The sequence below is a fragment of the Mustela nigripes genome, chromosome 14 (assembly GCF_022355385.1).
Source record: "Mustela nigripes isolate SB6536 chromosome 14, MUSNIG.SB6536, whole genome shotgun sequence".
NCBI classification, from domain to species: domain Eukaryota; kingdom Metazoa; phylum Chordata; class Mammalia; order Carnivora; family Mustelidae; genus Mustela; species Mustela nigripes.
Genome location: NC_081570.1, coordinates 95,989,366 through 96,015,346, shown reverse-complemented (window position 1 = coordinate 96,015,346; position 25,981 = coordinate 95,989,366). Strand labels below are relative to the sequence as shown.

The following is a 25,981-nucleotide window of genomic DNA, read 5'->3' as shown; positions in this document are numbered from 1 at the left end:
CTGGAATCACATCAGTAGCCATTTACACGTTCAGCATTGTCATCAACGTGCAGATCTTCTCTTCAAATTCACATTTTCCTGGTGAGGGTAATATCTTTGGAAAAATGAGCTCAGAAGTACACTCATTCATTGATTCCATTTATTGCTGTGTCTTTATTCATGCCAGACACTCTACTCAGTACCTGGACATCTGGGCAAATAAGACAGTCACTGATCTTCCCAATAAATGTCACAGCAATACCGCTGATGATGGCTAACACTTTCTGGGTGCTTCTCATGTGGCAGGCCCTCTTCTCATCTCTTTGTTTTTGTTTGTTTGGTTTTCTCATTTTGAAGATTTACTTATTTATTTGAGAAAGAGAGAGAGAGAGAGAGTGAGAGAGTGAGCATGAGCCGGGGGCGGGGCAAAGGGAGGGGGGGAGAGCGAATCTCAATCAGACTCCCCACTGACAACAGAGCATGACACAGGGCTCAGTCCCATCACCTTGAGACCAGGACCTGAGCCCAAGCCAAGAGTCTGATCTGACTGCACCCCAGAAGGCTCCCCCTTCTCACATCTCTATGCATTTGCATTCGGTCCCTGTAACACATCCAAGACAGCTAATGTTGCTAATCTCCATTTCTTGGAGGGGTAAACTGAGGCACGGAGTTGTTCAGTAACTTGTCCAAGATCCCACAGCAGGTTAAGTGAGCTGGCATACACAATTTTTCTCTAACAGATAGGTTTTCTACAAGAGGCCATAGCCAGGACTTGAGGGCCGGTGGTGGGCAGGGAAAGGCAATGGTCCAGGATGACATCCCAGACAATCCTCGGGCAGCTCCCATCCTGACAATGTTGGGAAGAGCTCAAAGCTGCAAAAGACTGGAGGAGACAAAAGAGCAATGACTTGAAAGGACACCAACAAGGGTGACAAGTAAGCCCAGGAAAAGGATGAGGCCAGAATAAGGAAAGGGCCTGGGCTGCTCAGTCAAGAATCTAAGGGCTGCAAAGAGAAGAAGGTTTACCTGACACCAGCCTGAGGCCTGAGGCCCCCCAACCCAGAGACCAAGGGAAACGAGAGAAATAAATCTGCTTTCAGCAGCACAGTGGAAGTTTGAGCGAGCTCGTCAGGAAGGACAAGGGATCCAGTCACCTGTGAGGTCAGCCAAATGGGGAAGTGAGACAGCAATGGCCTACAAAATCCTGACCCATACTCCAAGGTTGAGCTCAGCCAAGTTGAAGAGAATTGGGAACATGAGGCTTTGGGCCTGGCTGAGTGTCCCCCGTCTCTTCCTGAGTGGCTCTGAGTTGACTGGCTTCCAACGCTGGCCAGAGATGCAGCCCGGGACACTGAGTTCCGGCTGGTGGAGGGGTGCTTCTCCATGGGGCTCCCTCCTCAGCACATTCTGGATGTGCTAATGAAAGAGATGATCCCTTCTGAAAAGGCCCCCTGGGACACAGAACTGAGCCCTGAATAATAAATCCCTTCACTTTCCCAGTTCCCTGCCCGTTCTCCCTGGCTGACGTGAAAGCCAGCCTCCCTCCCTCCAGGCCGGACCTTCTAGGAACGGGGAGTCTAGAAGGATGGAGGCAGGAGGAGGCTGGGGATTAAAGCTAAACCAGACCCACCTGTCACCAGGTTACGATCAGAACCCGGTCTGCTGCACTCGTTTGGGGTCTGGGTGTGGAGTGGGGAGGACGAGCTTTAGTCTATTCTAGAAAATGAAGCCTGGTTTTTGTTTTTTTTTTCTGCCCTGATTAGCATTTTTATTGCGTCCCTCCTATTTGCTCTGCCTGCTCATAATTAAATACTGCCCATGGTGTCTCGTCTATCTTTGTAATGTTCTCTTGGACACCGATGAATTGGATTTTCTTTATGGACTCGCTCCACTGATAGAAAATAAGACTCAAGTTCTGAGCCTTCTCTGGCAGGGTGGGTCAGCCCTGGGGGAGGGAGGGGGGAGGGAGAGTTGTTGAGTATTGAGGTCAGGAGCCTGGGCAGAGTATCTCAGAGGCTGTGATCTGAGATCTTGGGAAGGAAACGGAAAAGAGGACCAGGTCTTCTTGTCCTCAGAGCTGCTCGTGTGAGAGAGGACCCGTGCTAGAGGGCAGCTGCCTCTGCTGGGCTGGCGATGACGCCAGGTTGGAAGGGAAGGATGGGCAGAGGTGTGAGGCTCTCAGGGAGGGAGGTTGGATTTTTGGCTGGAACTCCAAATAGGACCCAATCCTGGTTCTTTTTTTTTTTTTTTTAACTAGATTTTTCACCAACCACACTGAATCTTTTTTTTTTTTTTTAAATTTTATTTATTCCTTTGACAGACACAGATCAGAAGTAGGCAGAGAGGCAGGCAGAGAGAGAGGAGGAAGCAGGCTCCCTGCCGAGCAGAGAGCCTGATGCGGGGCTCGATCCCAGGACCCTGAGATCATGACCCGAGCAGAAGGCAAAGGCTTTAACTCACTGAGCCACCCAGGCGCCCCCCCCCCCCAATCCTGGTTCTAATCCTGTTCTCCCCTCTGCCCAGCTCATCCTTGTCCCCTTCATATTCATGGAGTTCAGGTCACACTCCTCTTGTGTCATCAAATCCTGGGTCCTTTTTGGCCTGCCCCTCTCTTACCAGACCCCTGGCTTCTCTCCCCCCCCCATCCCCATGCTTGTGTCCTGAGTAGAATCCACTCCATTTCCAAGGAGCTCTCTTACCTTCTCTACTTTTCCCTCCCTCTCTGCTCTTTCACTAAAGCCTGGCTTTCTCTCTCTGTGTCCAGCTTAGGCCACAATAAAGAATGGATGGATTTGCATCTGAACCTTCTCAAGTACAGGCTTATCCATCGAAACCTTAGGTCTGTGGTTCTCAAAGGACAGTCCCGGGACCAGCAGCAGCCATTTGCACCATGGAATTTGTTAGGAATGCCCGTTCCCGGGCTCCCAGCCCGGACCTAGTGGGTCAGGAGCTCTGTGGATGGGGCCCCGCCACCTGTTCTGACGAGGCCTCCTGCTGCACACTCAGGCTTGAGAACCAGTGTTCTAGACCAATGTCCCACAGCCTTCTCTCAGCAACATCTTTCCTGGGGCCCCCACCACCCCATGGGCACCTGCTTTCTCCTCCCGTCCATGGACTCTGGGTCACTGCCCCGTCCCCAAAGGTCCTGGCTGCCCTGCCTCAGACCACTCTCCACGGAGCTCTGTCTGCTTCCTCTCCTGTCCCTGCTTCATGCCTTCTCCCTGGACAATGTCGTCTTTGCTCACAAAGTCAGCTGTCACCTCTGTGCTGGTGACTCCCACATGCTCATTTCTAACAGGCAGTTCCCTCTCAGGTGCTAGAAATATGCTTCCTTCCATCAAGCATTTGACCTTGACTTTCTCAGACCCCTTACTCACCCATCCTAAACATAGCTGCACTTGGGTTCCTCACTTAGTCAATTCTCTGCCCTGGCTCTCCTCTGGCACAGAGACTTCTCTGACTCTTTCATTTCCTTCAGTTGTTACCCCTCCCTCCCACACCCTCCCCCCACACTGAGTCAGGCAGGGGGGCCCCAGATTCTGGGGTCCCCCTTCTTGACTGGTTCAGTTGTCATTGCTAATTCTATAGCCCTAGTTCGGCCCCTCCGCCCCATCCATGATCTCCCACTTCTACTCTCCCTTCTCACTACTGCCAGAGTTTTGTTTGTTTGTTTGTTTGTTTTGCTAAAATGCAGTTCTTAACAAGATGGCCCCCCATGGTCTACAGGATGGAATCTCAGCTGGGCTTTCCATCATCTGGCCTTTCCTGCAGGAGTTCTTGCCTCTGTCCTTGTTTGGCTTGCGCTCCCCCCATTAGATTTGCAGCTCATTTTCTTACTTCTGTGCATTTGCTCATGCTCTTGTCTTTGCACAGAAGGGCTTTCTGTCTCAAGAAGTCCTTCTCCGCCTTGAAAATGCAATTCAAAGTTCCCTGCCTTGGGTGCACTCTTCCCAGATAGCCTTCCCTCTCCTCCCAGCTCTGGGCTCCCAGAGTGCCCTGCTTTAGCCCTTTTATAGGATGCGCCCTTTGTAGTGGTCATTTGTCATGCTCCCCAGGTTGGGACCTCTTCTGAAGTCTCTGCTACACCTTGGTCCTCATCGTCGTCCCAGAGTGGAGAGCAGAGCACGATTCCCGGCGCACTGATGGAGGTTTGTCCAAGCCCTACCCCCATACGATCACCCATAACCCTCTGTGGATCTTCTTTACCCCACTCCGTATCCCCCAAGCAAGATGCTGGTGGTGGGGGGGAGGGTTCCTCCCTCCCACACACTCGTCAGGCCACCCTCTGACATTGGCGTCCACCCTTGTCATTGACCATACACGTTGAAGTCTCTGGTGCATTAGCATGGTGGAGAAAATGAGCAAGAGGTACGCCTTAGGTCCCACCTAGGGATGGTCCCATTCTGCTTGTGGCTCAGTCTGATCACGCTCCCTCTGACGGAGAAAGGAGGAAAGGAGAATTTCCTACGATCTCCATCTTGCTGGCCATTCTCATGATATCTTATATGGGTAGCCCCATGGAAATGTGCCATTGCGGGTGGGGGAGGGGGAGCGGATGGGCATTTCCCGTGGCCCTGGAACCTGAGCTGCCCCCAGAGAGACCTGTGTCCACAGACAAGCAGCAGGGCCTAGGACACAGCTGGATCCTGGTGTTTGTTGAATGAATAACAAAATGCTGAGAATCAGAAAAGGCTGTCAGAGCCCCTGCTCACCTCGTATTGCCTGTCACTGCCTTTATGGCCTAACGGCAGAGTCTCTGCAGAGAGGAGCCAGGCAGCAAAGAGGAAGATGGAGAGAATCTTGGAAGGAACAATTTCTCCATGATTCTCTCCTCTGTTTCTGAGGAGGATCTCCGGATCAGGAAAAGCACACTTGTTTCCTAAGTCACCCAGACTTCCTCCTTCTTGCGCTCTGCTCTGGGCTTGTGCCCTTCCAGGCTATGGGCAGAAAGAGGTAGACAGATAGCATGGAGACAACTTTAAGTGAATTCAATTACCATAGCAACCAAAACCACCAGAATGAAGATTAGGTTCCAGACAGCAGTGATCCAGGCATCTAAGCGAGGCAGCGATCCAAAGGCCATCACCGGGAGGCTGGGGGCTGGTGGGGGGGAGGGGCACCTCCACTCATCTACACCATTCACCTGTACTTTCCCGGATTCCTCAGGGCTCTAACCTGTCCAAGAGCAGACACCCACCCCTGCCTGGAGCTGGAGAGTCCTGGAAGGGGTGTGGGAGTTAGAGAAATGAGCAGTGGCTGCTGGCCTCCTGTGGCTTCTCATTTTGTACCGCACCTTTCCATGGAAAGCAGGGTGCTGGCCTGCCTTCCGCATCCTCTCTGCAGAGTAGCATTGAAGAGCAAGAGCTCTGGGGTGAGATTGTTTAGGTTCAAACTCCAGCTTTGCAAATGATTTTGAGCAAGCTGATGAACTTTTCTGGGTCTTGGTTTTTCTCATGTGATAAATGGGTTTCTGTTTTCTATGAGTGCTGTGAGGACTTAAAAGTAAGAATGGACATAATACCTCAGTACAATGTGCTGCATATATGAAATGCCAGGCAAGAGTTTGTTGTCACTGTGTCACACTCTCATTATTAATTCCATGATGATGATGCCGGTGATGATGGCGGTGATGATGCCAGCAGTGATCATATTAATGATGATGGCAACTCCATCCCCTCCTAGCCCTTGTCTACTTCCCTGCTATGAGCATTGCCTTTGACAGGTTGAAGGGCCCAGCCTGAGTGGGAAAGCAGAGAAGATTCCCAGGAGGCTGACAAGCTGGGTCAAGGTAAGCAGTCCCATCCTGCTCCAGAAGCCACCAGAAATCCAAGGGGATTGCATGGGCCACCTGGAAAATGACTGAAGGCCTTGCTCTCTGGGGACTTCATCTGGACCCACCAGCTGCCGTCAGCCTGGGGAATCTCACTTGCCCCAAAGACGTTAAACAAATCTGTGACCTTCAGCACTGCCCCCCCCCCCACCAAACTGTTGCTTTTCCTAAGGTGGTACCTTCATCTTTAAAATGGGGATTTTTAAAAAGGCTGATTTTTTAGACCTGCTGCAATGCTAGACCAGCTTGTGCGGAACTGAGGGCAAACAGAGCACTGTCTTTGTTACTCTCATCTCATGTATGTGTGTGTATGTGTGTGTGTGCGCACGCGCGCGGGGTGGGGGCCGGGGAGATCCTGTGTGGGCTTTATTTCCTGGGCAGCATGGGAGTGTCTGGAGGGCAGAGATGTTCCTCCTCAGTGATGTGAGGAACTTGGGACCTGGACTGGGGAAGGTGCGTCTTGGCCCACGCCCAGGGGCTGTGCTCATTCCTTCCATGAGAAGTTTTTGACACCGGGGGATCGTCAGACCTTGTGCCGCTGCCAAGGAAGCCAAAAGGAGTAAGCTGAGCTTGGAGGTGAAGAAAGAGCTCAGAGCCACACACCGCGAGGTGCTATGTGACAGCAGGAAGCGTGGTGAGGATACCTGGGCTGTGGGGCCGTGCACTGGGGAGGACCAGCATCTGGACCGGGCTGGAAGGAGGAATACATTCTGCCCAGCAGGGAAGGAGGAAGGACTCCGCAGGCAGGGAGAACAGCAGGTGCAAAGAGGGAGTGTGAAAGGGCCTGGTGTGCCTGGGGGAGGTGAGAAGTTTAGGGACGTTAGAGCGCATGCATCCCTGCGTGTGTGCGCCTGCATGTGCGTGCCTGTTGGGGACAATAAGGGGGTGGGAACAAGAATGGCAGGGGATGAGACCCAAGAGTTTCTCCTCCTCTCTCCCAAGAGGTCAGCTGTTCTATAACCCTCTAGCTACTGTGGCCTGCTATGTGGAGATGGGTTTGGCCTTATTTTGGAAATTCACTCCCCTACAACCAAAGGAATCCTGAGCTTGTTTTAAGGAAACGCCAGCCTGGTTTTGAAGATTTGCATGGCTCACAGGTCTTGACGGTCGCCAGCTGACAGCTTCCTCCAGCCCAGGATAAACAACTCTGTCTGGAAAGGGTCCCCGGAGAGAACTGTGACCAGCCCTCCCTCCCAGAAGGGTTGCACCTGCACCCCAGCTGGCTTGCTTAGCAGTCCCCTGCCCTAGATTGGTAGAGTCACATGGCCAGGAAGCGTGGCCTGACTTGGGACCCTCATGTGCTGCTCCATGCCCAAGCAGTCAAGAGTCCTGAGGATTTTTACCTCCAACCTATTTCTCTGGTGCTCCCTTTTGTCCATCCATCACCACTGCCCTAGCAGAGGTCCTTATCTCTCTCCAGGATTCCTGCGAGCACCTGCTAATTGGTCCCCCTGCTTCCCATCTGGTCCTCCTCAAATCCATCCTCCACACTGCTGGGCCAGAGTGGATTTTTCTAGCACAGATCTGCCTGTACCACGCAGCTGCCCAGAGCCTTCTGGGGGCTCCCCGTGGTCTGCAGGGCACAGTCCGGCTCCTTGGCTTGTTTCCCAGCCTTAGCCCCTTCTGTGCCCTGACTCTGGGCCCACATCCCAGGCACACACTGAGCTCACTCCTCTCCTGGTGTCTTTGCACCCTGGTGTTTGTTTCATCCCCTCAGTCATTTCCATTTAGCTGATTCCTTGTCCTCTTTCTAGACTCCACTCAGACGTCATCTTTTCCAGAACGTCTTCCCTGACCCCACCGGCTGGACCAAGTGCCTCCTCCTTGTGCTTCCCTAGCCTTCCATGCATAGCCCCATTGTACAAACTAGCATTGTAACTGCGTAGCTATGAAGATCTCCAATTCTTCATCAGAAATGGGAATAAAAGTAGATCTATCTCATGAGATTGTTTTGAGAATGTGTAAATCTAGCTTCCCTTCAGCACTCAGGCTTCACTGACCTCAGAAGAGGTTTGGTAAGCCTAGACATCAGTGCAGAGCACACATCTGCTGTCTGCCTTACTCTTTAAACCCTGAGCTGTAGAGAAGGCAGGGCCTGTGTCTATCTGGCTCACCACCATCTGCCCAGCACAACAATGAGTGGGCATTCAGTAAGTACGTATTAAATGAATGAATGGTTCAGTAAGTGTTTGCTGAAGTAGTGTTAGTGGATGAAGGTCTATCAGTTCAATTAAAATGTTCACTGAATGCCAGGCTCTGGGCTAGGGCTCCCCTGTTAATATTCAGGTGGGACTGGGACCGGGGATGAAGAAGAGATAAAGCATACTCACATGTCCTAGTCAAAAGGGCATCTCGAATTGAGACTTCAATCCAACTCAAGGTGGCATTGAAGTAGGGTGAAATGGAAGTGAATCTTATGGAGCACCTGGGTGGCTCAGTTGGTTAGGCGTCTGTCTTTGGTTCCAGTCGTGATCTTGGGGTCCTGGGATTGAGTCCCACATCAGACTCCTTGTTCAGTAGACAGTGCTTCTCCCTCTCCCTCTGCCCCTCCCCAATACTTGTTTTCTCTCTCAAATAAATAAATAAAATATTAAAAAAAAAAAAAAAAAAGAAAGGACAGGCGAGGAGAGGAAAGGAAAGGGAAAGGATGAGAGAGGAACGGAAAGGAATTTCCCTAGGGGAAAACAATCCATAGCAACCCCCCTTCCCCATATCTCGCATCACCACAAGCAGCGCTGTAATTCACTAAGAAGGCTGTGATGTGTTTCCTTTTTTGTCCACTTCAGGAATCTATAGCCAAGAGGGAAACCTGCTAACACTGGGTCTGTACTTGCAAAATTGACTCAGGCATTCCTTGAGATGGTAATGCACTTACTACTTCAAAGACAGCATGCCACCTGGGTGGAAAAAGCACCCCAAAGAGCCATGGGGAGGGTATTCACTCTCTCATCAACAAAGGACAAGAAATTGACTAATTTCTTTGAGCATGTGTTTGCTTCTGTTCACACTGAGCCCAGCTGTCTCCATTCTTTATGACTCTGGACATGATTTAACATATACACTCAAAAAAATGGAAGAACAACTTCTTAAATTTGCAGTAAATGTATTGTTCAATAGATTTGATTTACTAGTTACAAATCAGAGAAGAGCCGCCATGGCAATTTATTGTGATGTTGTCTCAGGAGTTGGAGTCCACTGTTTCTATCGACTCTGATTCTCATAAAAATAATCCAGTGAGAGGAAGACCTGTGATGCCTCTTGGCACCAGCTTGGATTGTAACCGCCACACCCTGGTCTGCATATCAGTCCCCCCTTTTGAGATGACGAGACCATGGCAGGTGGGGGATGGGAGCATGTCCCATGGATTTAACAACATTTGTTCTGAGTAGTTGGTTGGGGTCAAGAAACAGAGGTCTCTGGGCATTGCCGCTTGTGAAAGATTTACAAGGCTCCACTTGTCTCCCTTGTGACTCTGCTGAGGATGAAATGGATGGAAAACTTTTATACATTGTGTGTGTGTGTGTGTGTGTGTGTGTGTGTGTGTGTGTGTGTGTTGAGGGAAGGGAGGCTCATAATTTAGAGGGATTCAGAAGTGCCAATCTCTTGGGAAAAAATTCTACAGGATAGTCTCTACTGATTCCTAAAGCAGCTGCAAACACCTCCTTCCTATTCCCAGGGAAAACTTGGAAGTATGGAAAGTTCTATAGCTGAACAGGGTCAGGGGCCAAGGGTGATGCAGTGGAATGAGTGTCCCAGGCTGAGGGGCAGGTCAGGCCTCCTGGGAGAAGTGTTTCCAAGCTTTGCAGGGTGTGTAGGCATAGCTAAGCAGAAGTGGGGAGGAAGGATAGAGCTCCTGTGGAAGGAACAGCCTGAGCAAACCTCAGGGGTAAGAGCAAACTGGGCATTCAAAAAATTGTAGCACTTCCCATAGGGCAGGAACAGTCTTGAGGGCTCCAGGAGCAGAAGGGGGAGAAGTTGAAGAAGTAAAGATTTGATAACAACATGAGATATGTAAGGTATGTCTACTCCATTGGGAGGGCCATGGGGATTTATGGAAGGATTTCAAATGAAGAGCAATAGGGTTGGATTTGTATTTTGAAAGGGTGGCTGGCTGCTGTGTGGGAAATGGACTGGAGTACTTGGCTTCCTTGGCTGGACTTCTATTTCTGGAAAATTCCCCTCCTATCTCTAGCCTTGGCCAGGAAGCACAGCCCTGGGTCCTCTGCCCAGGTGCTGAGGTGAGAATGAGATGTCACCCCTGCCCTCAGGAGATGCAACCTAGGGAAACAGGGCTCATTCTGTGGGAAGAAGTCATATCAAAGCCTGTGACCCCGAGTACCGGAGTGTCACTCGTTTATCCTGGGGAGATAACTGGAGGAGGCAGGCACAAAGACCTCCCAGTCAGGTTGAGGGGTGAAGAAAGGAAAAATTCTTTCCCTAAGTGTAAGGTCTTCCAGCTGGACTAGTAATGAAATTTACATGAAACACACTAACAGGAGGAAAAAACCCAAAATTTATTAAGTGCATAGAGAAGCCCAATAATGCAATTGAATCTGAAGAAATGACCAAGGCAGGCAGTTTTTCTCTTTTTCAGACAAAGAGACAATCAATGTATGAGGAATTGACAGGATAAAGAAGACAGATGTTCAGGAGTTTTAATTAGCAAGGAATTCTAGGTGAAATTTGGGCTGAGGTAGTAGATTAGTAAAAAAGTAACAAGGTTTGTCTCTATGGCTTCCTTGGCTTTCAAGTTCCTATCTCTGGTGATAAAAATGTGTTTTTATTTTCTAGTAAAGGGAGGGTTCCTTTCATATGTGAAATTTATTTCCTGCTTTTAGGGGGACGGAGCACGGTCTGAGTGTCCTTGCACTGGCTGTTCCCCAAGAAGTTCAATGCAAAATAATCACTATGACAGGTTGGTACATTTTAGGTGACCTGCCCTTGGCCCCTACAGGGGAAGGGCCACTTGTGCCTGAGGACCAGCCTCTGTCCTCTCATGAGCTGCACCTCCAGCTTTCCTGTAGGGATCTGGGGAAAGGTACATTGCAAATGTCAGGTCTACATAAGACAGATTGTCTAATGGAACTTTCTGTGGTGACAGAAATGTTCTTTCTCTGTACTATCCAATGTGGTAGGCATTAGTCACAGGGGGCTACTGAGCACTTGAAATGTGACCAGGGCAATTAAGAAACAGATTTTAAAATTTTAATTGTTATAGCCCTACATGATTAGTGGCTACCGTATTAGCACAAATCTAAGATGTGAGATCCTTGCAGACATTCTATCAAATGCTGAGCATGTAGGACATTCTTAGAAGCAATTCTTATTTCTTGTGCCTGGAGGCAGTGTGGTACAGGGCAAGGCTTTGAACATCAGCACGGTCAGACTTAGGGGTTTAAATCCTATTTGTGCCACTGCATTCGTCAGGGTAGGCTTACCACTTTAACATACATCAGCCATATTTCAGTGGCTTAACATAATAAAAGTTAATTTTTTTCACTCATTTCATGGTCTAGTGAAGGTGAGGAGAGATCTCTGCTCCACACAGTCATCCAAGTGCCTTCCTGCTTGTGGCTTCATCTTCTGCTGGGTCCTCAAAATTCTCTCCATTCAGCCAGTGGATGGAGAAAGAAAGACAGCATGTAAGGTTACCCCGGATGGTTTTTTTTTTTTTTTTTTTTAATGGGACTGGCTTATATTACTTTGGCCAGAACTCAGTCACGTGGCAAAACTTAACTGCGGGGCACCTGTGTAGCTCAGTGGGTTAAAGCCTCTGCCTTCGGCTCAGATCATGATCCCAGGGTCCCAGGAATCGAGCCCCACATCAGAGAGCCCCACTGAGCAGAGAGCCTGCTTCCCCCACCCGCTGTCTCTGCCTGCCTCTCTGCCTACTTGTGATCTCTGTCTGTCAAATAAATAAATAAATAAAATCTTTAAAAAAACTTAACTGCAAGGGAGCCTGGGAAATGTAATCAAGCTATGCCCATGAAAGAGGAACTGAATTTGATTAGCCTCTGGTCAGTTTCTGCCACAGGTGTCAACTAGCTGTGTGACCTTGGGCTTAGTTTTCTTATCTGTAAGATGGGAGTAAAATAAGAATTGGCAAAGGCTAAATGAAACAATGCCTGTGAAAAATGCTGAGGCCAGTTGGGAGTCATGACTATGATTTTTGCCTCTCAGTTGGGGTCTCATTTCAGTTATTCAGATGACACCCCAAAGCTTGCACAAGGTGGTAATCTCCATATGCTATTTTATATATGTTCCTTTCTCCCCTGGAGCAGGACAGACTTTGGACAGTATTTTTCAAGCCCTTGAGCTTGCCTAACTCAGAAAGAGATGAGTCCTAGGGCACGGATGCAGGTACTGGTTGAACATTCTTGGCATTTTGGAGTGGAGCTAGGCAGGACTTCTTTCCTGGGGAGGTGTACTTTATTAGCCATAAAGAGGGTGCAATTATTGAAATATTTACAAATGAAATTGTATCTCATCTGTAAATGAAATTTGCTTCAAAATTATTGGGGGGTGATGGCGAATAAAAGTATAGATAACACATGATTAGCCTTAAGTTGGTAATTATCAAAGCTAAGTCATGGGTTCATGAGGGGTATATTACACAATTCTCTCTTCTTGTGTGTGCATTTGTAAATTTCCACACTAAATAATTTTTTGAGCGTGCTTGGGTGGCTCAGTTGGTTAAGCGTCTGCCTTTGGTTCAGGTCGTGATCCCAGAGTCCTGGGATGGAGACCCACATTGGGCTTCCTGCTCAGTGGGGAGTCTGCTTCTCCGTCTGCCCATCTGCTCTCCTTTTTGTCTCTCTCAAAAATAAATACATTTTAAAAAATATTATTTTGAGGGCCACGAGGATCCTTTTTTTAACAAGGTTTTGCAGAGAAGTCCAGAAACTTCTTATGACCTTGCAGTATGGGGACAGTGGCTGGACTGTCATTGTTTATTTGTTGACTCACCAAAGCAATGAATGACTTTGCAGCTGGGTCTTCCACAAACCCAGCGAGGCAAAGACACCCAAGTGCACCCTTGAGCTCTGAAGAAAAATGCATTTGAGTATGAATATCATAGATGTGCAGAGCTGGAAGGGGCCTTGGGACGCATGACCTGTGCCTGTTTACCAAGAGGAGGTTAGTATAAAAAGTTGGTACCCAAATCAGCCTCATTACAACACTTTTGCGAAGGCTGGCAACTTGATTTTCTGGCTTCAGAATGCAGAAATAGAATACAGAAATGCCTCATTGTTGACAGTTGCATTAATGGGACCAGTATCACGAGTGGATAATGACTCTGTGGAGTTGGGAAGAGCCTCCTGACCCTTCAGACCTCCCTCATTACTCTGATGGATGCCTGAAATCTTACCCATTCTGTTTCATTTGCCTTAGTTTAAGCCTGTATCCTGTTAAAAAGTGAACACTGTATCTCTGGACGGGATAGTCACGCTTCAGCTTAAATGATTTTATCAGGTTTTGCTGATGGGGAGGGGATGGGGAGAAAGAGGCAGCTCAGGGCTGCAGAAATGGGGTGCTGCAGAATGGGGAGGAGCCAACAGAAAAAAGGGTCTGGTGACCAAGTTTTCTGACAACACTCATTTCCCAAAGTCTCAGTCTGAACAATACCACATGGAAAGAACTTGAGTGACCTGTCTAATCTTTGCAAACAAGCCATGTAACCAGCGGCCAAGATTTAAAAGCTAGTTTCAAATACCTATAAATTCAGTTACTTTGTTACAACCACCAGCATTCTTGTTTATAATTGCATGGGATATGTTATATAGAGTGTATAACTCAATCCTCATGAACCCTAAGGGTTGATACCATCAAGATCCATTTTATAAGTGAGGGAACTAAGGATCAGAAAAGTAAAGTGGCTTGCCCAGAGTCACACAGCCCAGTAGAGTCAAGATTTAAAGCCCGATCTATCCCAAGGCCTTGTCCTCACCACGAAGTCTCCCAGGTTTGCTGATGTGATTTTCATATCATTTTCTAATTAAAATCCAGCAAGCTTTGATCTTGGCATCTCCTTGAACCAAGCCAGGGTTTTGGTTAGTGGCTTTCTGACAAGCCCCCATGCTAGTTCTTACAGTGGGCAACAATGAGCATCGTCACAGCTGTAGACAACCAGGTACCATTTCCAACTGACAGCATCCTGGCTATTCCCAAGGAGTGATATTCTACCAGAAAGGAAAGAAAAGAATTCTCTGAAAACCAATCTGGTTCAAGAGAACACTGGCCAAGTCTCCGCAGGCAGCATTGACTGAGGCTCACTTTGTAGATTCGAAAAGGCTGGAGGAGGGGGGCTCTGGGGCTCTTTTCATCTAGCATCAGCCAAAAATTGAACACCTTGAACCTTTCTGTCCTCATGCCAGAGCTAGAGATCAATCAGGACCTGGAGGCTGACCAGTTGACATATTTTCACATATTCTCAGTTACACACAATTAAGGGAACCATGTGAATGAAAGTATAAATAATCCTGGGGCGCCTGGGTGGCTCAGTCGTTAAGCGTCTGCCTTCGGCTTAGGTGGTCCTAGGATCAAGCCCCACTCGGTGGAAAGCCTGCCTCTCCCTTTCCCACTCCCCCTGCTTGGGTTCCCTCTCTTACTCTCTCTCTCTCTCTCTGTGTCAAATAAATAAATAAATATCTTAAAAAAAAAAAAAACAGAAAATACAAATAATCCTAATGTAATTTTATTGAATCTCTGCAACGTACCAAGCACTGAGCTAGTATATTTGGAGATGATAAATAATGGTTCTTGCCTTAAACAGCTTAAAGCCAGAGCAGGAGACCACCATACAAACAACGAAGGTTATAAGGAATGACTAGGGTAGCCCAGCTGGGGAATGGCTAGTTCCTCCTGGAGTTAGGATGGACTTTATCAGTACATCTTATGTAACCCTTGGGCTGGGTATTGAAGGTTTCTGGCTGAGTGCATGTTTTCGAGGAACACAGAAGGAAACAGGAAGTGGTGGAAGGCCTTTCTAGAGGACGGTAGAGAGTGTCCAAAGGTACAAAGGAGTGAAATGATGGGATCTGGTGTAGTAACAGAGACAAGGCTACGTGCTGGAAAGAAAGGTGTATAAGTGGGAAGAGGGAAGGTTAGAAAGGACGTGAGGGGAGGTGCCGTGATCAGATGAGGATGTTTTAGAGGAAATGATCTATTGCAGAAGGTTAAAGGAGGCTGGGAGGATGCCCCCGAGACGTATCTGTGTACATTGACAGATATGCCCAGTAGGTAGTTAGGGGTAGGGGAAAGCTCCGAAGAGGATCGTCAGCACCTGAATGAATTTGAAACCAGAGGCTTACCTTGACTCTTCAGGATAAAGGGCAGATGGAGAAATAGAGAAGAACAAGGACAGAGCCCTGGGAAACATCATTTTCGAAGCAAACGGAGCCACCAGAGAAGAAAACAGTTACAGTGTACCTAGGAGCTACACCTTCAGCCTCTCCTGCCCTCCTCCAAATTTTTTCTAGCAAGAAACTGAACAAATGATTGAGATGTTTTCCTTCCTTCCAGTGCCAGCCTCCCCTTTTCTTCTTCCCTTCCCTCCCTCTTCCTTCTCCTACTCTCTTGCTTTAAGGGAGGTCTCGATGAACAGAAAGCCCCCCACCATGGCTATGCCTCCTTAGTACCTGCCTGGGTTGGAACAGGTACCCAGCTTTTGAAGTTCTGGAAAGACTGACTTTTGGAAGATCCATTGGAGCCCACCAACTTTGACGACTTCTCATTGGCCATCACCACTCTAAGCATTTTGACTAATGAGAGGACACGCAGGAAGCTACAGGCCCCCTGAATGGGGTTAGGACTTCAGGAAATGTAGGTTTGCCCCACTCCCTGAGGAAGGGACCTGGGACACTTGACAGTTGTGAGTTCAGCCAGCAGAGCCCCCAGTGTTGGGCAGGACATCTTGGACTGGCTCAGCTGAACACTGCAGACCAATACCTAGCAAGTGGACCCCTGGTTTTCTGGGATGGGGACAAATCTCCTCATCATTGACACACCACCTCCTGCTTCATCCTGGAAAACTAGAGAAAGCCAAGGCAACACCAAGCTCTGAAATTCCTCAGGAAGAGCCCCTGGGCAGCTCAGTCACTTAAGCATCTACCTTTGGCTGGGTCATGATCCCAGGGCCCTGGGATCGAGTCCCACATCAGTCTCCCTGCTCAGTGGGGCACCTGCTTCTCCCTCCCCTTCTGCCCCTCCCCCTACTTGTGTTCTCTCTCTTTCTCTATCAAATGAATGAACAAAATCTTTTTTTAAAAAAATCCCTCAGGAGGACTGTACCCTGAAAAAGACTCAGACGGTACAACCCCAGCCTGGACACACTGAACGCCTGCCCCCATGCCCAGCCTGTGATGCCAAACACTGGAGAAACCAGCAGAACCAGGTCAATAGCGTCCTCTTCAGACAGATCTTAGCTGACCAAGGGGGACCACTCTATTCTCCAAAGAGCAAATGACCATGACCGGCAGCCTTGGGGCATGGAAAGAGGGAGGGTTCAGAGATTCACTCTAGGGGTGTGGCCTGGGATGCATCCCTGTGCATCGACCTCCTTCAGTTTTCCCATCTAAAAAATGGTAATAATCTGCCGTGCAGGATTAGAGGAGACCCAGCAAGGAGTCCAGCACGTGAGGCTCCTCCACTTGAGGCTCCTACTAAACCAAATATACCTCAATGACTTGCAGTCCTGCCCTACATCCCTTGGAAGCTTTCTGATTCTTGGTCTTTCATTGTTTCCCTCTTATTAGCGGCCTCATGAGTTCCTACCTGTGACCCTGAAGAAGCCACTTAACCTTGCTGTGCCCTGATGAGATGCCCAGGGACTGAAGGCAATGAATTCAGTTGGCCCATGAATAAATGCTGAGATGTCCAGCTGCAGGGAGAAGAGGTAGAAGGTCATGGCCAGATCAAAGCCAGAGGTCCCAAATCCCAAGGGGAGACTAAGGGAGAACGAATGGCCATCCCCATTGAGTCCTTCGCTAGAACTGCCCTTCCATCAAGCCTTGCTTTACATGGTTAGATGAATAAGGGAGGCTGGGCCCATATGGTTAGCATAAAATTGGTCCCCAGGAAGTGCCCCATGGACTTTCCAGCTGGTCCAGCCCCTTCCTTATCCCATCCCTGTGGCTCCTCTTTTATTCCTTTGCCAGAAGTTTCCCTCTTCTGGGACTTAGGGAATCAACTATCTCAACAAGGTGAACTTGACCCTCTGCAGGCTGTGGCTGGGCATCTTTATCATTGTACGGGTAGAGCGCATGTCTCCGTGTACCATCCAGCTGTTCCGCCTTCTTCCGCAAACATCCTGTTTGCATCCCTTCTGCCTTGAACAACAACCACAGCCAACAATTCTATGGTACTTCTTATGTTCCTGGCACTGTTCTCAAGTTCTGAGAGTTCATTTAATCCTCACAATGACCCGTAAGGTAAATAGTAGCATCTATTGTCATTTTACAGCAGATGAGGAAATTAAGGCATGGGGAAAGTAAAGAGCTTCCCCAAGGACGTACAGCTGGTAAGTCACAGAGGAAGGTTCAAAGTCAGAAGTCTGACCTCAGAGCCTATGCTTTTGACCTCCAAGGTATGTAGGGCATTGAATCTCTGTCAAATGCAGGAAAGCCTGCAACCATCAAAGGTGCAAAAAAGTCTCTCTCCAGGCTCCTGGCCCAACATGGGGCAAATGGCTCAAGTAGGACAGCAGGAGCAATGAGCAGGGGAGAGCAACCCTGATGGACACTCCAAGGCACAGCTTCAAAGGGCAAGCCTGAGTGCAGCGGCCCCGGGAAAGACCTGCACAAGCGCACCAGCCTGGCATGTCAGCACGGAGGTGGCTGACTTGGAGCTGGCTTGCTTCTTGCCCTCACAGTCCACAGGGACAAGTTCTGCAAAGAATGGCCAGAACCACAGGACTCAAGAAGAATCCTCATGTGTGCACAGCTTAGGAAGGACACACAGACACAGAGAATAGTCATTCACAGGAGCACCGTCTTTAAATAGAAAAGATAGCTCTCTCTCTCATACACATACAGGCACACCCACAGAAGCATGCACGTGCGGGGGCTTGCACGGGCTTGCACGGGCGCGCGCACGCGCGCGCACACACACACACACACACACACACACACACACACAGAGCAAGGGCCAGCAGGACAACCGAACAGACGCCTGAGCTAGGCTGGTGGCAAGGGGAAGAAAGCTAGTGTCCTGGCAGCTCCTGACTTTCAGTTCCTATTTAAAATGTCTGAATTGGGAGCATGGACAAGCTCCCAAATTAGCTTTTTAAATAGAAGCTGAGAGTTAAAGGAAAAGCGGCCGTGTCATGGGGGAAAAGCAAGTGAAAATCCCGGCCAGGCCAGGCCAGAGGCAGAGAGGGGGAAGGTGAAGCCATGCAGGCCTGGAAAGGGCCAGTGGGAGGATGGCAGCCACTGGGAGGGACAACACCTCCTGGACAGTGGCTTCTACAGCTGCCGGAGTCAAGGAACCTTCTTCTGCCCATCTCTTGCTCTCTCTTATTTTCCAGGTCACCTGGTTGTGAGAAGGGCAGGTAAATAAGAAACTTACTGGCCTAGACGAGAAATTCAAGTCTTTCATATTTCTCTCTAGAGCTACTTCTGTTAAATGATGAAATGGTAGCCTGGGAGGAACAGGGCCAGGGGTGTGTGAGGGGGGTGGGGTTGGGGGTTCTGAATCAGTGCCCGGTCTTCAAACAGGACTTTCAAGGCACAAGAGAGCACAGCTGTTCCATCAGTTGACCTCTCTGGAAGAGGAAGGAGTCCCCCAGCTAACTATTCCCAGAAGCCTCTATGCTTTGGGGCAAACCCAGCAACTTGAGCTATCCCAGGATGCCAAACAAAGGTGGGAATGTACAAGAGAAATAAAATAGGGGGTTTTAACTCTCCCCACTTGGACCAGGGGGTGGAGAACCGAGGGGAAGTGCCCCTCCCTGGACCTGCCCACCCGGAGTCTGGGCGGTCCCAGGGGTCCTAGCAGCTAAGGTCTGTAGTTGTGAGAAAATTAGCTCTTCCCTAGAGGGAAGGGAGGAGGGAAGTGGGAGCAGCGCCAAGGCCTTCCCTGAATTCTTCCCCGGTCTGCCAGGGAGTGGCAGTGTTGTTAATCATTATTACTGTATGTAAATCAGTATGCAAATCCCACAGAGCTCTGGGACTCCTGGCAAATGCTAATGGATCCCACACCCACCTCTTGAAGGGCCAATTGTACACCTTTCAGACTGACACACTGAAGGGGGCTTTGGGGAAGGTAGGAGGAATCCGTGAAAGAGGGGCTCCAGCTTCCAGGGACCCACAGCGGCCCAGACCACAACGACTGACTGTCACCCCTTAACCTGGAAGCCAGAAACCTCTCACAAGCCAGAAACCCCATCCGGACTCAGCGAGGTTCTTTTCAGCACACCCGCCCTCGCCTTCACCACACACTTGGCTTTCCTCTCTGTCCGTCTCAGGCACACACCTCTCTACGCTCAGAACTGTGATCGCTCAAGCCCTGTGTTCTGGTTCCGCTGAAGCAAGGAGCCGCCTGGCTTCTCGAGCCACAGACGGAGATTCCGAGATTCCGGGATTCCGGGCACCCGGGCCGCAGACAAGAGAAGCTGGAGCCGCCGGTCCGCAAGGTCTGCGGGGACTGAAGACTCCGCGCGCCGCAGACGGGAGCAGGGGAGGCTGGGCCCGATACCACTCTCCCGGACTCGGGGGCTCCGCTGGGCTCTATCCGCCGGGTCCTATGGGCACGTGCCGACCACCTGCTCCCCATCCTGTGTCGGGGCACCGGGCAGTGGGGCTCCGTGGGCTTTTGGGAGGGACCGAGGGATAGGGCGGATTCAGGCTGAGAGTTCATCCTCCCAAGTCCAGACTCTCGAATCTGGGTACTAGAACACGTGGCAGGACAAGAGGACGAATCCCTACCTTCGGGTCCTGCCCCTCGAGCCCCGGGAGGAGAACGGCTCTTACGTGGGATCAGGGCAGTGTGAGTCCCCCTTGGGATCTCCAGCCCCTGCAGGCGGAGGCACGCGGAGATGAAGCCGCGGCGAGCCAGAAAGCTTGTGCGGTAGCAGGCTCCACCTCGCCAGGTGGCGGGGCTCGGCCGTGAGCAAGTGCTGGTGTCGCGTGGACAGTCGGTGAGAAAGAGAAAGAGACCCAGCTAGCTCCACACCCCCCCACCCCAAGCGCGCGCGCACACACTAGCGCTCCGTGCAGCCTCTCCTCGGATCCCCAGTATATACGCCCCCGAGCTCACACTCGTGCCCACTCAATGCTCCGCCCCCACGCCCAAGCCGAGCTCACCTGGCCACGCTCACCCCCGTGCCCACCCTTGCCGGCACACGCGCTTCCACCCGCGCTGGCACACTCCGCCACCTCCAGGCACACCCTAGGATTCCTCCACTCGCCCGGGGAGACGCACCAGGCTCTGCCTTGTCTCCCCGCCCCCCGCTCGCGCGCGCGCCCCTACACACACACACACACACACACACACGCACTCACACACACCCTCGCGCGGGGAGTCACACGCCCTCGCCCGGGGCACCCTCCCGCGGCGAGCCTCCAGGTCGTCCTCCTCTCTCCCTCCGCTGCCTGGCGGGCCGCGCTCTCGGGCCTGGCCTGGAGCCGCTCCGCCGGCGGGGATCGGCAGGGAGCCGAGGGCGCAGCCTCGCCGCCGCCCCCGGACTCTCCTCTCCGCCCCGCCCGCGCCGCGCCCCCACCGCCTCCCCCTTGGGGAGAGGGACCTCGCCAGGCAGCGGGTGGCCCGCCGGGCTCCGCTCCGCGCGGCGCCGGCAGCGGCGGGGGCAGGGCGCGAGCGAGGAAGCCCGCGAGCCCGCGAGCCCGCGAGCGGGGCGGCGGGGAGGGGACGCGCCGCCGAGCCGGGGCTGGAGCGGCGGCGGCGGCGGCGGCGGCGGCGGCGGCGGCGGGGGAGGGAGGGCCCCACGGACCGAGGGACGCACGAACGGACGGAGCCAGGGAGGGAGCGAGCGAGACTTCGCCGGCGAGCGGCGGCTGCTGGGCGCTTCGCCGCGCTGCTGGGCGCTCGGCGCCTCCGCGGCCCCCGGCTCCCGGCCGCAGCTTCCTCGCGCGCGCGGGCGCGGGGCGCGGGGCCCGGGGCTCGCTTCGCCGAAGGTAAGAGGGACCCGACCGAGCCTTCTGGAGCCAGTAAGTGTGAGGAGCGCTGCTCCCACGCCTGTTGCTCCAGCTGCCCACGCGGCACCCTCCCACTCTTGCGCCCGGGTGGGTGGGCGCTGGGGCGCCGGAAGGATTGGGGGTGGGGCCGGCGCCGCGGGGGAGCAGGCAGCCGGCCCGGGGGCGTCGGTTCCCTCCGGCTGGCTGTGCAGCCACCTCCGGGCAGCTCGGCGACGTGAGGCTTGGGGGGTTGGGGGTGTGAACCTCTGCCCTCTTTCCATTGGCCTGTCTTCCCTCGGGGGTTGCCACAGGCAGCGCCCCGGCATCCGGCGGCAGGTGGCGACGGCTTGCTCGGTACCCCCGCTCCTTGCGAGGAGAGGACAAGAGAAATGGCTGAGGGTGGAAGCAGGGAGCAGTTTGGGGCGCTTCGCAAAGTTCTCCAGCCCGGCGAGCCTGCGGTGTGCCTACCAGAGGCGGGGGGCCGCACATCTGGTCCTGCCCGACGCCGCTTCCACCCCGCGAGCTCTGGGAAAGGTCTCTAAGTGACACTGGGGCCAGTGCGGGCCGTGGGGGGGGGGGGTTCGAAAGACTCGCTTTGGCGAGGTGTTTATACTGGGGCTGGGGAGCAGAAGGGACAGGACAGAGAAGTTACCTGGAATCAACTGAATTCCTGTCCTTGCTTAGCGTTGACATTTGAATGGAGTCCAAGAGGTTCTGCTTTTATCCCTGGGCAGCCTGATATGTCAGCAACAGGCTGAGGTTCCGGACCTGGAATCTTATAGCTCCGTTGTATTTCTGAAGAGAGGGTGTCTGAACTTTCTTACGATCCTGTTTGTAAGACTGGGCTGGGGTTCCTCCGTGGTGCATGTTGGTATTTTGCATGAATGTATGTGATGGTTAAATGTATGCGGTATTTACCGTTACTTCAAGGAAACCTGGATATTTAATGTCTATAGAAAGGGCGTGTAGGAATTCAATGCAAAGCATGTGTCCATTTCCCCATGAGGACATGTTGGCACACAGATCAGAATTGATGTGTTTATTTTTCCCAGTTGCTACTTGAAGGCAACAAAATGCAAGTACACAAGGGACCCCCAGAGGAAGAAAGATTAGTAGCTTGTTCCCTTTTGCTGTTGAGGAGGCTGGAGAAAAAGAGAGTTCAGGAAAGTGCCCTGGCCAGCCTAGGAGTGGCAGTGTGGGAGAAGAGGATCTGTGTGCTTGTCCCAGGCATGTACCTCAGGGATCCCCAGCCTGGCACCCTGTCTGTTTTGTGCCCCTCCATCCAAACCCTGAAGGCAGAGGAAAAGGCCCGCTGAATGGTCAGGACCCTCCCTGCCCCGATACTGGCCCCATTCTGGGCTAAGCAACGTGTTGTAAAATTATGGAAGGTAAAAGTTTCCAGAGACTCTCCACACCCAGCACGCTACCGAGGTCACTGAAGGGCAGACCTTGGTGATGGGGTGCTTTGCTGCCCTGTGCCTGGGGTCAGGTTAGGTGTCAGTCCCCAGGACAGGCTGTCTTGTCACTTTGCCCACTTTGGGCCCTCTCCCTCCAAAACAGAAGCTGTTTAATAGAGCTGTCTTTTTTACAGCAGGAGAATTTGTATTCCCCTCTTCTAGAATTTTTTGCCTTTGCCATTTTAGCCCTCACCTGTTTTAAATGGCTTTTCCCTGGCCTCCCCCCACCCCCATCTTTCCCACTGTCAAACTCTTTCTGCCAAAAGCAAAAATAGCTTCAGATTTTTCATTTGTAAAGCGTCCACGTCCTAGTAAAACCTTGGCATTTGAGGCGTGTGCCATGCCATTGGCTGGAAATGGGGCCGCACTCTTGTGCCTGTTGCTGGAATTCATAGCTGGGTCTGCTCCACAAGGTGTTGGAGCCTGTCAGGGGCGAGCGCTACACAGAGTGCCGTGGAGAAGCCCTGCTTAAACAGGGTCACATCTGTGGGCTTGTGTGGAGGCTATATGGCCTTGGGCCTGGTATCAGATGGGAAACTTTTCCTCCCCTTCCAAAGCTCACCACCCCCTTTATACACACACACACACACACACACACACACACACACACACAGTAGCAGTGGGGTAATGCTCCTTTGGGGTACCTCTTACCAGGGGAACAGGGATTGAGCCTCTGGAGATGGCCTGGCTTTTGCTTGGCCTTCTTTGGGAAGATTGTCCTGGATTGGTTGGGCCTTGGGACTAGAAGCCTTTACGATAGACAGGGGTTATTTTTCCTTCCATATAACTCTCAATTATTCATCTGCGAGCCATAGATGAGGTACTCATTGCCCTTGAGAAGAGGAGATGGGCCTGAGGTGAAGAGGGTAAAGGGGTGGGACTCAGCTTGGCAGGGACAGATGCCAGCCACTGAGACTTGGTCAGGCTAGAGCAGCACTGGGAGATTGGAAGGGGAAGGGCGCTGGCCCGGCCCGGTGCAGAGCTGCATATTGGGCCCGAGCAGTGTGCTCACGGGGTACCTCCTGGCTCAGCAGTCTCAGGCCTTGCCCGAACCCCCTCAAAGTCCTGCCTCTCCGAGCTCCACTTCGGGATAAAGCAAAGATGTTAAGGGTCAGAGGTCCAGGGTGCAGTGTCTGGGAGGAGGCCAGGAGGGCTCTGCAGGAGGACCCGGTCTCGGATGGCCTCAAGCTCTGAGTTGATGCAGGTTGTGTACCCTGTTCTGGGCACCAGCCTCATCAGGAATTCCCAGAACTGCCTCTTGTGGAGATGAGGCTCCGGCGAAGTCTGTCCCCACAGCAACAAACCCAGATGCTCTACTTCCTGCTTTGCATGGGCAGCTGTTCGAAGAGGTCTCAGGAGCTCCAGCCTCGTGTCCCGGATCCTGGCAGTCAGGGATGCCTTGAGCCGAAAGGCTCCTTGTTACTTTCTTGTCCAGCTCTCTCCTCTGACAGAGGAGGAGGACTCTGAGGTGCAGGGCACCTTGGGGGCTTGGTTTCACCAGTGCAGGAGAGAAGTGACACAGAATGCAGAGCTCCCTGACCTGCTCTTTGCTGCCTGGACTGGGGCGAGGGGCATCTCTGCAGCCTGCTCTCTACTGTGAGGAACATCAGTCTGCCTACACTTAGGTCAGGAGAGCCATTCGGTAGTGACTCGGTCAATCACCTGCTCGAAAAATCATCAGCTCCTGCATAACGTGGAATTCAGCCCCTCGGAAGGGATCTGAGTCTCAGCTCCCTCCCTGAAACTGATGGGCGGAAACATCCAAGTCATAGGATTTTCTGTGAGGATAAATTAAACTGTTGCTGCAGAAGTGCCTAAAACGTGCCCAGAGCCTCGTCAGCACACCATCGATACGCCCTGGATGTGAATTGGAATTACTTGGGACCGAAGCGTGCATTGCGGGCTTTCTTGTCCAACCGCCCTTGCTCCCTAGAAAACCCAGCGAAGAGTGCAGGAAAGGACTGCAGATCCTCCCAAGAGCCCAAAGAAAGTATGGGAGTGAGCAGGGTACATTTCTGGAAAAAATATAAAATGCGCAGGGTGTGTTCCCAGATGCATCAGGGCCTGCGGCTCCCCACCACGGGGAATGAACAACCCCCCTGTTCTTTTGCCATAATCAAGAGCTCATCAGGCTTGTGCTGTTTTTCTGTTCTCTGAGTGATGACATTTATAGGCAATGTCATTGTCATTCCTGTTGTCTTCTGCGGCATCTGAATCAACCTCCCTTTATGAGGGAGCAGAGGCACCTGTGACTATCCTCCTTAGCATGCAGATGAGGAAACTGAGGCAGAGATTGGCTCCTTGAGAAAACCCGCCTGAGAGCACAGTGAGTCAGAGCACTTGAGTTGGATTCTTTGGATTCTGGTCTGGCTGCAGAGTTTGCTGTTTGTCAGGAGAGAGAATGTCTATCCTTGAACCCCACCCCCTTAGCAAGGCATGGAGTAAGATTGATAGAATGCAAATGACACGTATAAAGCCCGGGTTTCCAGTGTGAAAACCTTCCAGTGCAGCATGCTGAGTTGCCCCCCGGGCTGTCGGGTAAAAATGGAGGTGTTGTGGTCTTTTCCTTCAAGGAGCTGACTGTGGGATGGGCAAAACAGGGTGGTACCCTTGAACCCCACATGGAGACTGCCTGGGTTTAAATCTCTATGACTTCTTATCACAGCCTTCAGCCAGTTATTCAAATTCTTCAAGATTCCTCTTCTTCATCGGTGACACGGGGATGACAGTGGTGTCGGTGGGGTGGGTTGAGATGGTGCCTGGCACCCAGCCAGCCCTCTGTCAACATCAGCGGCTGTCCCTCTCTGGACAAGAAGACCTAAGAGTAGACAGGTAGCATTGTGGGGGGCAGGGGGCGTCAGGCTGCCTGAGGTGGGATCCCTGTTCTAACCCTTTCCGGCTGGCAGATTGCCAACGCTCAGACTTCTTCCTAGGTTGCTGTGAGGGTAACAGGAGATGATCTGAGGAAGACAGTGCATAGAGTAAGTGTAAGATGATTGTTAGCGACGAGTATTAATTGGATGCATAGAAAGTGTCTCGCAATCCAGCCCAGGGGGCCAGAAGTCTGGAGAAGAGAGGCAAACAAAACACTAGGAGCCCAAAGAGGGAGAGCATTTCAAGGTGGCAAGAGAAGGGGGCATGGCAGAGAGGATGGGGAATAGGGAGGCGAATAGGATGGTTGAAAGAGAAGGATATTCCCCACAGAAGGAGTGTCCAGAAACAGAGCCCCCTCCCCGTGTGCCCGGCCTGTGCATGAGCCGCTCTGCTCTTGTTGCTGGAGGCTGGGGCAGGTGCATGGGGCACGGGGCACGGGGCATGGGCCAGAATGGTCAGCCAGGATCCGTTTGCAGCAAGGCTGGAATGCTGGGCCAGAGAGTTCGGACCTGAGATCATAGGTTGTGGGATTCAGTAACACCAGAACCTGGTTTTAGGGAGCTCACCCTGAGCAGAATGGATTTCTGGGGACCGGGAGAAACAGGGGTGGAGGGTCGGGGTGAGACGAGAGAGATGAGCAGGCCAGTGGGAAGGGAAGGAAGGAGGCCTGAGGGAACGAGGGCCATCATGAGGGCAATAAGAGCTGTTGTCTC

At 51.8% G+C, this 25,981-nt stretch overlaps 1 protein-coding gene across 5 annotated transcripts in view; it reads left to right on the top strand.

Moving 5' to 3' along the window:
* The first annotated feature begins 19,095 nt into the window (after positions 1-19,095).
* The window catches only part of KCND3 (potassium voltage-gated channel subfamily D member 3), a 215,517-nt gene continuing 208,631 nt past the window's right edge, over positions 19,096-25,981 (top strand). For 2 of the 5 annotated variants that reach the window (XM_059375743.1, XM_059375739.1), the window contains exon 1: positions 20,720-20,937. The gene's annotated coding sequence lies outside the window, so the exon portion shown is untranslated. Of the gene's footprint in view, positions 19,440-19,749; positions 19,944-20,719; positions 20,938-21,168; positions 21,472-25,981 lie in introns of those variants that run through there. The other 3 variants (XM_059375741.1, XM_059375742.1, XM_059375740.1) reach the window with 3 other exon arrangements.